We start from the raw sequence: 8055 nt of genomic DNA, 5'->3' as shown, positions 1-8055 counted from the left end.
AAACATAATGTGCAGCCAGTAACGGTCACTTTTCAAGACCAAACAGGGGGAAAAAATGATGGAATCACTCAATTATGAGGAAAAAATAATGGAATCGCCCTTTAATTTTCATTCCCAAAACTAACACCTGCATCATATAAGATCTACTCGTTAGTCTGCATCTAAAAAGGAGTGATCACACCCTGCAGATCTGTTGCACCAAGTGGACTGACATGAATCATGGCTCCAACACGAGAGATGTCAATTGAAACAAAGGAGAGGATTATCAAACTCATAAAAGAGGGTAAATCATCACGCAATGTTGCAAAAGATGTTGGTTGTTCAAAGTCAGCTGTGTGTAAAATCTGGACCAAATACAAACAACATGGGAAGGTTGTTAAAGGCAAACATACTGGTAGACCAAGGAAGACATGAAAGCGTCAAGACAGGAAACTTAAAGCAATAGGTCTCCAAAACAGGAAATGCACAAAACAAATGAACGAATGGGAGGAAACTGGAGTCAATGTCTGTGACCGAACTGTAAGAAACCGCCTAAAGGAAATGGGATTTACATACAGAAAAGCTAAACAATAAAAAGATGACTGCCTGAAGAGAAGATGTACATTTCCACAGTCATTGATGATATGGGGCTGCGTGTCATGTAAAGGCCCTGGGGAGATGGCTGTCATTACATTTTCAATAAATGCCCAAGTTTACATTGATATTTTGGACACTTTTCTTATCCCATCAATTGAAAGGATGTTTGGGGATGATGAAATAATTTATCAAGATAATAATGCATCCTGCCATAGAGCAAAAACTGTGAAAACATTCCTTGAAAGAAGACACATAAGGTCAATGACATGGCCTGCAAATAGTCCGGATCTCAACCCAATTGAAAATCTTTGGTGGAAGTTGAAGAAAATGGTCCAAGACAAGGCTCCAACCTGCAAAGCCGATCCGCAACAGCAATCAGAGAAAGATGGAGCCAGATTGATGAAGAGAATATCTGTCACTCATTAAGGCCATGCCTCAGAGACTGCAAGCTGTTATAAAGGCCAGAGGTAGTGCCACAAAATACTAGTGATGTATTACAGGAGGGTTCTTCTGTTTGTTTTTCATGATTCCATAATTTTTTTCCTCATAATTGAGTGATTCTTTAATTTTCCCCCTGTTTGATCTTGAAAAGTGACCGTTACTGGTTGCACATTATGTTTCCATGATATTTTTTAGTGTTTCTTAAAGCCAGAAAGTTGCCATTTGAAATTACTTTAGTTTGTGCCGTCTGTGATCTGCTTTTATTATAGAAAAGAAAACAACTGAATGAACATCCTCAGAGCCAGGGGAGGCCATGATTTTTGCCAGGGGTTGTAGAAGTGCAGGATGTCATGGAGAACAGGCACTGCTCTGCAGATATGAAGAAATACAGAATTATGACCCCCCCACACCCTTTACACTGTCGGGATCCAGTTTCTCTGGTAATCAAGTGCAGTGGAGATCCAGTATCCCTGGTGGTCTAGTGCAGCAAGTTCCACAATTCCTGATGGTCTAGTGCTTTGTGGATCCAATATCCCAGGTGGTCTAGTGCAGTGCAGATCTAGCATCCATGGTCATTAGTGCATTGAGCATTAGATATCCCTGGTGGTCTAGTGAAGCAAGTTTCCATATACCTAAACATTTCCTATCTGCATTGATCACAGAACATGGAAGGATAGAGAATCCGCAGCAGCTGTTACTGTTCTCTTCATGATTGGGCAGAGTGATTGGAGCGCTCTGCCCCATCATTAATGGACAGCTGATTTTGTGCAGATCTACCCTAAGCAGATGGAGTTCTATACTGTGTGGACTTTTGTTGAACAATTTTAATCCTGAACCTCTCCAGTGCTGCCGATCCGTCCAAAAGGTTAATAAACCTGAGACCTGAAGATTTCAGAAATTATAAGTTCGATTTTGTCTTTCTTAGAATCTCTGTGTGTAACATGATGGGAAAACGAAATGAAAAACGTAACTGTTCCACCTCATTTGTGTATTTCCATCTGTTACAGTGAGAAGAAAACAGCTCAAAGTGTACAAAATACATTTCTGACATGAAAAAAAAAGTCAGTGGCCAATATACGGTAGTAATATATATAGTAATATGGCCGCCCGTCTTACCGATATGTCATAAGTGCCATCCGTGGAGTCTGCCCCTGCTCAGAGAGGGGACTCCTCTCCTTCACTGGATATTTCTATAGAGGACTGGGCCGGGTCACTATTCTCCATATTTACGCTCTCTCCTGGCCCCGAGCAGTGAAGGGTTAAATGCTGTGATGGAGCTTTGTCCTGCAGAGATATCGGGATGTTCTTGAAAGCTTCAGGCCTTTCCCTGCACCACGGCTGGAAGAAAGTGTCTACTAAACACTGGCAGGAGGTTGGGGGAGGGATTTTGAGTCCATCTTCAACTCGAGAAGATCCAAGTAGTTCCTCTTGACTAATCGCAGCTCATGGCAGGACCCCACCTCCACCACGCTGGCATCTGAGCAGAAATGGAGTCTGTGCCCGGTACAGATATCACCACAGCCCATCCGATCAGCCACGAGTCGCTCTCATCTCATCAGTCCATAAAACATGTGAATATTTTCCCAGTCTTGATGTTTCCCTTTCTGTGTCTTGCTCAGTGGTGATTGGGTTCAGCCTCCTCACCTCGGCCTTGTCTCTGAGCACTGAACACCTTGTACTTCTGTGTCTTGCTCAGTGGTGGTCGGGTTCAGCCTCCTCACCTCGGCCTTGTCTCTGAGCACTGAACACCTTGTACTTCTGTGTCTTGCTCAGTGGTAGTCGGGCTCAGCCTCCTCACCTCGGCCTTGTCTCTGAGCACTGAACACCTTGTACTTCTGTGTCTTACTCAGTGGTGGTCGGGCTCAGCCTCCTCACCTCGGCCTTGTCTCTGAGCACTGAACACCTTGTACTTCTGTGTCTTGCTCAGTGGTAGTCGGGCTCAGCCTTCTCACCTCAGGCTGTGTCTTGTGACGCCCCGGACTAGTCGGGTCGTCCCAGGTAGTCACACACAACACCACACCCCCTCCTGGTTAGGTGACACCAGCCAACCTAAAAACCTTGTCACCACCCTCCAGGTTTGATGTCCACACCAGGGGGGCAGAGCCAGGCGGTTGGCTCCTCCCACCGAGGAGTTCACAGGCATGGAGGCGGGAAAACAGTCAAGTTCAGGTTCTAGTGCAGTCTAGTTCAAGGACAAGGAGAGAGCAGTCAAGGTCACGGGCAGTCCTGTGTCCATGCCCTGATAAGAGACTACCAGGTGGCTGGGTCGGAGCCCAGTCACCATTGGCAAGGAGGCAGACGGTGGTGGCCGCCTGCAGGAGACCAGGAACATGACTGGTGGAACCGTAAGGGACCGGGACAGGGTAGTGGCCCACCGGAACCGAACCGGGTAGCCAACTGGATACCGGAGCACCAGGCAGGGTACTCAGACCCAGTACAAAGCCCTGAACAGACAGGGCCGAGTTGAATCAACTGATTGAGGACTGGACTTAAGGACCTATCCCACACAAGTCCCTTTGGAAGACAACAGCCCAACCATACAGGGTAAAGCCACCGCCAAGGCATAGAGACCCAAAGGGCCAGCGTCTGCGGGCAAACGGGCTCCTCCGGCATATACCAGTCGGGGAGCGGGCTACCGGTGTCTAGGCATAGGAGTCAAACATTTACACACAGAGGTGCAGGAGAAAGGCGGAAACCACCAACCTATTCTGGGAGAAGCTGCAGCCGGCTGCGGGCCCCGTTCATCACTCCGTTTGGTTTACCAGAGACTCCAGTGTCTTGTGTCAGAGTGAGTACACCAGTGCCATCAGGCATCGCACTGCACTGCACCGCAACATTTCACCCTGCACCCCGGCCCTCGCCAACCGGGCCCCGGGACCAACACCCCCTACCCACGGAGGGGTCAACACCTAGCTGCGCCATTACACCGCTCCCGGGAGCCCCCATAACTTCACGTAGGGGTGGTTTCTACAATCACCACAACCCGTGGGTGGCGTCACGAACTAACATCCCAAACCACCGCGGCCCCAGCCGTGGGACTCCTCACCCAAATCCCAGCGTGTAGCGCCAACTCCCTTGCAGAGCGACGTGACCCCCGGGTCCGTGAGAGGCTCGAGCCACCACCCGCAGAACGAGCACGGATCCGAGCGGCTCTGCGGTCGCAGCCGAGCCCGCGGGGCGGTACAGTCTCTGAGCACTAAACACCTTTACTTCTGTGTCTTGCTCAGTGGTGGTCAGGTTCAGTCTCCTCACCTTGGCCGTGTCTCTGAGCAGTGAACACCTTGTACTTCTGTGTCTTGCTCAGTGGTGGTCGGGCTCAACCTCCTCACCTCAGCCATGTCTCTGAGCACTGAACACCTTGTACTTCTGTGTCTTGCTCAGTGGTGGTCAGGTTCAGTCTCCTCACCTTGGCCGTGTCTCTGAGCAGTGAACACCTTGTACTTCTGTGTCTTGCTCAGTGGTGGTCGGGCTCAACCTCCTCACCTCGGCCATGTCTCTGAGCACTGAACACCTTGTACTTCTGTGTCTTGCTCAGTGGTCAGGTTCAGTCTCCTCACCTTGGCCGTGTCTCTGAGCAGTGAACACCTTGTACTTCTGTGTCTTGCTCAGTGGTGGTCGGGCTCAGCTTTCTCACCTCACTTTTGATGGTTCTGTGATCACCCTAGTATCTGAGCAATTTCAGAAGTGCCGCTCCCTCATAAGACTTGTAATAATTTGTGATTTTTTAAGTCAGCTAAATCTTTTTCTCGGACACTTCTTCGGGGGTGACACTGTAAGCAAGGGGCGACACGGTGGCTCAGTGGTTAGCACAGTTGCTTTTTAGTATCTGCAAACAGTTAGTATGTTCTCCCCGTGCTTGTGTGGGGTTCCCGTGGGTTCTACGGTTTAAATAAATAACCACGGTGTACACTTCTGCCACCAGGAGGCCGACCATAAGAATTACAACCTTAAGATCAAATGTCAGCTCCTTTTTAGGAGAATACACTACTGGCAACCATGCCATTCAGTTTAGTGTCACTAAGGTGGCAGACACAAATCTGGAGCTCTAGTCCAGTTTCTGCCAATGGTGTATTTTTTTTATAATTTTCTTCTGTTGTCTTCTCATATAGGGTAACTAAGGGGGATGGGCGCTTTGTTTTCCTGACCCAAAAGACAGAAAGCCCCGTTCTACCACGGGGTCAGTCTGTTTGTTCTCTAGTCTTGACCGTCAGGACCTTTTCTCCTACTAATGTAGAGACGACACTGGCGGGGACGTCCCTTTGCCCTATATATCCTGCCCACCTCGCCCCCCAGAACCAGGAGCATGGATGGAGCAAAGAACGAGCTCAAGATTATCTCCTCCAGATATGGATCATGGTTGGAATCATCTCCAGGACAGGCAACTGCATCTTCTCCCCGCATACCGCTACGTTGCACCAGCTACCAACCCATCCCCACAATGTTCATTTCGTCTTCTTTTTTCATCATCTTTAACCTTCTTAATTCTGGGGGTCGCTCTTGGCACCACCGTTTGTCTGGTCCCCTCTCTCTCCAGTTGGGACAACCCATAACAACTTGTGCTGCCTGTAGACCGCCAACTCCAGCCCAGGACCATTGAGAATGTGCCCCTGGCCTGGGCTATTAACATCTCTGGCTGTTGCAGATTTGACCAAGGTATCCCCAGACCCTGGTCACCATCATGGATCTGCTAACCATGTCTGCCATCCGGCAGGTACCATGACCTCTGTCCAGAGTAAGATAGACCCACCTGCCACTCCATATGGCAGAGCTGGTCAGCAGTCCAAGCAGCCTAGAACGATGTCTTCATCCCGGTCTCCATCTACCTCCACGACTCTGAGGCCACACTCACCCTCAGGCTTTTCATCCTCGGAGGCTCGGTCACCTCAGATATGAGATCACAACTCTGTTTCCGAGCCATGAGACATGGTGGACAGTCTTGTCTGCGCTATAAACCCACCCTCTATGTGAAGGAAGCGGACCCCTCATCTCCTGCAGACTCCAAGTCCTTCAAGAAGGTCAATCGTTCTGCCAAATGGTTTTCCAACCACACCACATTCAGTAGAGTGGGCTCAAGCCAAAAAGCATCTTCATGCACAAGCATATGGAGATTGTGTTTTCAGTTCCTGCCTTGTTGCCACCTCATCCTCCTCTCCCTTGGTGGATCCTTCAGTTTCCAGGCTGTCGAAGACCACAACCCTACCGATCTCTGATGCAGCGCCTCTAAAGGGCCCTACACCACGACAGGTAGACTCCATGGCCGAGTCCGCATTTCAAGTTGCCGGTGTGGCCCTATCACCGGCTTTTCTGCAACTTTTTGAGCAAAGCACCTACACCAAGGTATCATACCTGGAGCTAGGAGACCCCACATTAAATTTCCCACGTGGGTGAGTACCTCCATTCCACTTCTCTTGAATCCACTGTCTGCTCAGCACAGGCTTCGAGAGATATGACGACTATCCTCTGTATCCTCTGGCTGAGAGTGTGGAACGCGGACCACAGTGACAAGCGGACTTGCACCAAGCGTTCCTTTCGTTTTTTGGGGAGAAGTTGGACAAGATCATTTCGGATATCAAATGTGGGAAGCGCACCCTACTCCCACAGAAGAGACCTACTTGATCTTCATTCCACTGATTGTCCTCCCCAATGAAGAGACCAAGAAAGGTATTTTAAGTCCAAAAATCCTCTTTTTTTCGGCCCTGGCTTTTTTTTTTACCAGAAAGCACTTCTTCTTTATATTATTTTAGAATGTCACCTTAAAGGGGTTTTCCGCTGTGGACCATCCCTACTTGTTAGAACAATAAGGTGATCACAAAGTTTCCTGCTGCTGGGAGCTCCAGGTATCAGAAATCTAAGTGTTTGAGTTGCCTGCGGTGCCCCCACAGGAGAAATGAAGTATTACACAGTGCCCGTTCTTATCAATGGGTGGTGTGAGAACGGTCCTCCAAAGAGAGAGACTCTTTCTAATTGGTCTCTACTCTGGCCAAAAGATAAGAATTGACTTTAATGGCGCATGACCACCTAACGAGCCAAGTGCTGGTGCTCACACATGCTCAATAACGCTCCCTGCAGCCAGGTCTCTGCCCAGTGACCCTCTGCTCAGGCCGGGCAGCCAATAGAAATAGTTTTCTGGTCTATTTGTCAGGGAAGGATCATAGCCTGCGCAGTAGTGCTGTGTCGCTGAGACCATTCTCTCTACAGGACAAGTAAGAAGGGTCTAAATTGTCAGCTGCCAGAGGGGGAAGGAGACTGATTTTGCACAGATTACAACTAATTTCAATCAGTGAGCTGGACCAGATTTTCATCAGTGATGTTTTCTTATGCCTAAAAGAAAATTTGCAAAGCTTCTCCTACTTGTGTCATGACCACAGCATGTTTTGTATTGGTCCAGCTGCTGTTAGTTCTCTTGTCTTTCCTTTGCCTGTTTTGTTTCCACTCAGGTGTTTTCACTTACTCGTTTTCTTTGCCCTATCACATTCTGGGAGGTGCTATTTATACTCGCCATGCACATGCCTCAGTGCTGTGTATATTCAAAGGTTCATGGATGTTTAGAGTCCTAGCTCCTTAGTTTAGGATAATCTTGCGGAGTTATCACTTTTACTGTTCCCTGCGGTGTAGCAGGTTTTGTATCGGTCCAAATGCTGTTGGTTCTCTTGTCTTTCCTTTTTTTGTTTTCACTTCCTTGTTTTGTTTTCCCTATCACATATTGAGAGAGGCTTATCATGCACTTACCTCAGTGCTCGTTATATTCAAAGGTTGATGGATGTTAGCAGTCCCAGCTCCTCAGTTTAGGATAATCTTGCGGAGTTATCACTTTTACTGTTCCTTGCAGTTCAGCATGTTTTGTATCGGCGCAACTGCTGTTCGTTCTCGTCTTTCCTTTCTGTTCTTTTTACACTCAGGTGTTTTCACTTCCTTGTTTTCTTTGCCCTATCACATTCTGGGAGTTGCTATTTATACTCGCCATGCACATGCCTCAGTGCTGGTTATATTCAAAAGTTGATGGATGTTTGGAGTCCCAGCTCCTTAGTTTAGGATAAT

This window comes from Anomaloglossus baeobatrachus, chromosome 2, assembly GCF_048569485.1.
Source record: "Anomaloglossus baeobatrachus isolate aAnoBae1 chromosome 2, aAnoBae1.hap1, whole genome shotgun sequence".
Lineage (NCBI taxonomy): Eukaryota > Metazoa > Chordata > Amphibia > Anura > Aromobatidae > Anomaloglossus > Anomaloglossus baeobatrachus.
This window is presented reverse-complemented; position numbering follows the sequence as displayed.